The sequence below is a fragment of the Sinocyclocheilus grahami genome, unplaced genomic scaffold, assembly GCF_001515645.1.
Source record: "Sinocyclocheilus grahami isolate Dianchi unplaced genomic scaffold, SAMN03320097.WGS_v1.1 scaffold1384.1, whole genome shotgun sequence".
Lineage (NCBI taxonomy): Eukaryota > Metazoa > Chordata > Actinopteri > Cypriniformes > Cyprinidae > Sinocyclocheilus > Sinocyclocheilus grahami.
Genome location: NW_015506563.1, coordinates 238,502 through 244,540, shown reverse-complemented (window position 1 = coordinate 244,540; position 6,039 = coordinate 238,502). Strand labels below are relative to the sequence as shown.

Below are 6,039 nucleotides of genomic sequence, written 5' to 3'. Positions count from 1 at the left end.
AGGGCAAAGTTTGAATTGGGATTCAGAAGTTAGTGATTTATACCGTTGGGTGTGAGATTTTAAAATTGTGTGTGAAGATTTGAGAAAATGGGGAGTTGTTCCCAGAATTGTGTCTAAGCAATTGGGAAAAACTGTAATGAAGAATGTGGAAGTCGTCAGCTGTTAGAGTTGATGGAGGAGGAGGAGGAGGACAAAGGAGGGAGGAGAATGTTTTAAAGAGCATGCGAGAGTTAGACGAATTGTTAATTTTGTTATAGAATGTCCTTTCAGCAGTGAAGACATTAGCTGTGTCAGGAACCATGTTGAGGTTAAGAGTGAGGAGGAAGTGATCCGAGGTGTGCAGTGGAGTAACCAGCACATGATCAGTGGAGCAGTGTCGTGTGTAAATAAGGTCCAGTTGGTTGCCTGATTTGTGAGTAGCCATAGTTAATACTCGTTTGAGATCAAAGGAAGCAAGCAGAGTGTGGAAGTCTGCAGCCTGAGGTTTATCTAGGTGGATGTTGAAGTCTCCAAGCATAACTAGGGGACCATCCTCAAATGTAAATACAAAAAAATAGATAGATATATATTTGAAATACAAATGTAAATACAAATGTAAATACAAATGTAAATCTATGGCAATAATGATTATTACCACGCCACAACCTAAAAGTTATTTATTACAAGAAAGGCTGTTCTTATTATCATATTCTAGCCAGGGTTTCATGTGATCGCATGAGTTTATGGCCCTGTGTAATTATATTTTGAAAAACTTATTCATTTACATGTTTTTTTTTCGTATGTTTAATTTTTTGACATGTCTGGTATTATTTAATGGCTGTGTGAAAGTTGCATATTGTCACAAAGGCCCTCTGTCACACAGAACTGGGGAGATTACATTTACAAATTGCAGTCCGTTACTGATTCTAAATTAAATAGCAAAAATTGTAGTTAGTAACGTAACGTGTGTGTGTGTGTGTGTACACGCAGTGTGAGGATGCCGTCCTGGGAAGATCGTACAGATGGCGGAGGTGCGAGGGCTGAGCATCAAGTCTCGTGCGATCTAGAGCTGGAGGCGCCTCTGAAGATCTGCGGTCGGTCACAGTCAGGTTCTCTTGCATGCATTCATCAGCGTTCAGGGTTTGGCTCAGTCCATGTCTGACAGCTTAGAGTTATGTTTGTAATGTCAGTGTGGAGGCCCAGCGGTTTTTCCTTTGCACTTATGACAGGACACACACAGGCAGAAGATACTGTAGATGAGATGAATCTCATGAAACCTGTGTGAGAGATTAGAATAAAAGGAATAAGGAATGGAATGTTGTTTAAATAACGTTTTTGTTTAGTTTATTTTTACTGACAGATTTCTTGACATTTAACCCCCCAGTTCTCATTACTGTAATGTGACAGTCTCACTCGTCATGAGTCCCAGCCTCACCACACATGAGATCTGAATGTGGTTTGGTTTGTGTGTGAGCTGTGCTTCATGCATCGCCACACTATTGACGTGTCAGATGCTGCTCTTCACTGAGGTCTCGTCTTGTTCCTCAGGCGATGGTCAGTACACAGACCGGCTGCGGCTCTTCAGTACAGAGGATTTCCTCCGGAGGCCAACCACTTGTTTCTGGGAGACTATGTGGACCGAGGGAAGCAGTCGCTGGAGACATTCTGCCTCCCGCTGGCCTACAAGATCAACTACCCCGAGAACTTCTTCACCACGAATGTGCCTCCATTATCCGCATCTATGGCTTTTATGATGAGTGTAAGTGCTGCTCAGAATATTGTCAATATTGTCAGTTTTTTGCTCAATTTCTCAATCAAAAATGGTTCCAATCAAAGTCACAGCAGAATTGATGAGTCTCTGATCGACACACAGCGGTGATTCATTACTGAATGAACAAATCAAGTCAATGATTCAGTGACTCATTCATAAAGAGAGTTGTTTGCGTCATTCCTGAATGAATAATTGTAAATGTTTTTCAAACCCATTAATCTCATAGCATTATTTATTAATTTCTAATTGCAGTGATAATACATCACGTAATTAATTAGATTAAAACATTTAATCGCTTGACAGCCCTAATGTTTGCTGTAAACTAAGGTAGAATGACGTCAAAAAGATTAGCATATGCAGGGTAAGAGTTGTGGAAGAGTACATAAGACTGTAAGCGTAAATTAAATTTGCATGCGCAAGAGAAGCTTTGTAAAGGTGTACATCACGTTTCAAGCGCAAGAAAAAATTATTTGCAGCATTTTACTGTTACTCGTAAGCGTAATTCATGTATTGTGAAACTGCAGCTTCATGCTAACGCAAAATAAATATGATCTGCATGCTTCTGACTTCCGTGTTTCCGCGCTTGCACTTTTGGCAGGTTTGTTTCACCAGAAGACGGACAAAAGCACTGCAAGCCTGTGAACAGTGATTTCAAGCGAAAACAACAGTTTAAAGAGCTGCAAAACGGATCGACTGCACAGAACCAATCTGTGTGTGTACAAAACTGCTGCAAATGTCTAAATGACTTGTGCATGTGGGGCAAAACGTTCCGATATGTACAGCTCCGTCTTTCTTTTCTCTGCACTTACAGTTTTGGCACGATTCTCTCACCAACTGAGTTCTGCGAGCATGAGGGGGAGGGCGGGGCCACCTTCTTCTGATTGTGTGCCCAATTTGAGGATTTTTTGTATTGATTTGAAATTATTTTCTGAATCTCTCTACTCATCACGTAATAAGAAAGCTGCTAAAACTACTGTACTGATGGAAAAAATATTGACTTTAATGTAAGGGTTACCTCCTGTGTATTCTTTGAAGTTGACATTTTATGTGTAATTTTCCATTTAAGTAATTTTTTATTTTAATTTATTTATGATTTATTTATTTAAAAAAAAAGATGTTTAACTTTTTATTTATTTGTTTTTGTTCTGTTTATATTTCATTTTTATTATTCTTTATGTATTTATTGTTTTGTATTCTGGGTGTGTGTATTTTATTGCTATGACTGTATCCCCTGTGAAGGTTATATCTTCAATAAAAAAAGAACTAATCAATTCTCTTTCCGGCTCAGACTGCTTTAGTTAAGTTCATGGGGCTGTCACGTGATGAACGAACGACTCAAACCCGAAGACTTGTCAGATAAGAGCTGAGGTGAGCTAATCATAGACTGAAGACCCAGCTAAACAATGAATTCATCTTTAAAAGTACCATTCCGGCAGCAAGAACAATCCTGAACTAAATGAAGATTAATGTCTTGGGTATGATGTGTTTATTGGACCAATCAGATCAGAGTAAATGGAGAGTCAGCGAGAGGCTCATGTGATTGGCTACAAGAAGAAGGTGGCCCCGCCCTCCCCCTCCCCCTCGCAGAACTCAGTTGGTGAGAGAATCGTGCCAAAACTGTAAGCGCAGAGAAAAGAAAGACGGAGCTGTACATGTCGGTGTATTTCGGGAACGTTTTGCCCCACATGCACAACAAGTCATTTAGACATTTGCAGCAGTTAGTTTTGTACACACACAGATGGTGTCATGCTTAAATTTAAGAAAACAATGTACACAAATTAATGATGCATGCTCACCATTTCTTGACTGTAATATTGGAGTCCCACAGGGGTCGATTCTCGGACCAATTTTGTTCAGCTTATACATTAATGATCTGCCTACAGTTTGTCCAGAGGTCCAGGTTCAGATGTATGCAGATGATACAGTTGTTTATACTTATGCTAAAACACAAGAACAAGCTGCTATCAAACTTACTGCTGCATTGAACAAAGTCTCAGATTGGCTATGTCATTCTTGCCTTACTCTTAATGAGAGTAAAACTGTGGGAATGTTCTTTTCGATCAAGAAAGTTGATGAGTGTTGTCCAGATATTTTAGTTAAAGGAGAGGTAATAAATATTGTTGAGCATTTTAAATATTTAGGTATGATTATGGATTCTAACTTAAATTTTAAAAAACATATTAAAAAGGTCTCTAAAAGTACTAGAGCAAGCTTGATGATCTTTAGGAATATTAGGCACCAATTACCTGTGGCTGCTGCTAAACTCTTTATGCATTCAATGATTCTCCCTCATTTATCTTATTGTGCTACAAGTTGGTCACATACAAGTATAACCACGTTAAAACCATTATATACTATTTATAAACAAACTGTGAAAATCTTAGCTAAAAAGCCAAGAAGTTATCATCACTGCAATATTATTAAAAATTATAAATTATTGACGTTTGGCAAGTTTTTATTATTTGCTGATGTGTGCTTGATGTACAAACTATTTCATGATCTTGCACCACCACCTCTTAAACAATGTGTGACTTTCTGTAAGGATAATATCAGGCAGACTAGGTCATCAGTTAGAGGTGATTGTTCAACTAAATTTAAGAAAACTGTTTTTGGACAATCAGCTTTTTCAGTTAGAGCAGCAGAAAGATGGAATTTAATACCTGTTAATATTAGAGAGTGTACAAGATTTAGTATTTTTAAAACTACGCTTAAAGTATGGCTTAAGGAAAATCAAATATGTGATCATTGACTTGGTTTTGTAATTTAATGGAGTATGATGTGATATTGTATATTTTATATTGTATGTGTTGTGTGTACTGTATTGTGTGTGACTTAATATTGTAATTTTGTAACAACATCCTGCCCAGGGACTGCAGATGCAAATGAGCTTTATAGCTAACTCTGGCACAACACTGATGTTGTGCGTTGTCCCTGTACAAATAAATTGAATAAAAACAAAACAAACTAAAGCGGACTCACTGTCCGCTGACTGACTGCTCTGTCAGATTCACTGATTGACCAGAGAACATCTGTGTGTAGAACCTGTGAGTGACTCACATCTGCGCAGAAATGTGATGAATGTCGCTCTACAGTGACAGGAAAGTCACACTTATGAGCGCTGCAGCGATGATGTATTTTTGTAGGTCAACCTGTACGTTTGCATCACAAAATCCCAATAGGGTTTTTCCATTGGCTTTTGGATTGTTGCAGAAAATAAGCTCTGTGTCCAACACAAGTTTGATTCTTACAGGTTTAGATCATCATGATAATCTTCACAAATCAACACAACTTTTAGAATTTTCAAGCCTAAATATATTTGGCAGAAGTAAAAAGCTAAAAGCAGGCTATAAACAAACTACACCACAGTCACATGACTTCAACATCAGCCATTAAGATACTTTCAGCTTTTATTTAAAACATTATCTCTGAAAGTTTGAGTTAGAATAGTGCAATTATTAGCTTATAACACGACGAGTGAGTAGACGAGTTTACCGTTCGGTGTGACGTTTAATGTCTCCTAATCTAGTCCCATTTAGACACATTTATGCACTTGTCCAAAGCCTTTCCATTTGATCAGTTTGTCCTCCTTTTTTTACCAAAAAAGTCCTGCAGCTCTCTATTCTGATATGACCATTCAGGTCGCGTTGCAAAACATCAGACCTGCATCAGATTCAGTACCACATATGGAAGTGGCCCAAATCAGAGTCGAAAAGGTCAGAGATCAGTCATGAAAAACAGATCGGAATCACAAGAATGTGGAGGCGTGCTCCTCACCGTGTGTCTGCCCCGCGTGTGATCAGATCCTCAAGCCCTCGGAGAAGAAGGCCAAGTACCAGTGTGGAGGGGTGAACTCTGGCAGTCCCATCACGCTCAGGCCCCGAAGAAGAGCTGAGCTCTGACACTCCTCCCAGAGCCTGTCAGCATCCAGCCGTTCACACACACACTACTATCCTTGTGGGAACTCTCCATAAGTGTAATGGTGTTTATACTGTACAAACCATATTTTCTATCGCCCTACACCAACCCTACCCCTAAACCTACCCCTCACAGGAAACTTTCTGCATTTTTACTTTCTCAAAAAAAATCATTCTGTATGATTTATAAGCTTTTGTACCCGTGGGGTACAAAATACCCTCAATTTAGGTCCCCAGCGTAACACAAGTCCCCATGAATTGGTGTGTATTCAGGTTCCCACCACGATAGAAAAACATGTACATACACTCACACTCACACACACACACACACACACACTTACACCCACACTCTCTCTCTCACACACACACACACTT

The 6,039-nt window shown here is 39.1% G+C and overlaps 1 pseudogene; it reads left to right on the top strand.

Moving 5' to 3' along the window:
- Positions 1 to 975: 975 nt before the first annotated feature.
- Positions 976 to 5,786, top strand: LOC107569823 (serine/threonine-protein phosphatase PP1-beta catalytic subunit-like; annotated as a pseudogene).
- Positions 5,787 to 6,039: the final 253 nt, after the last annotated feature.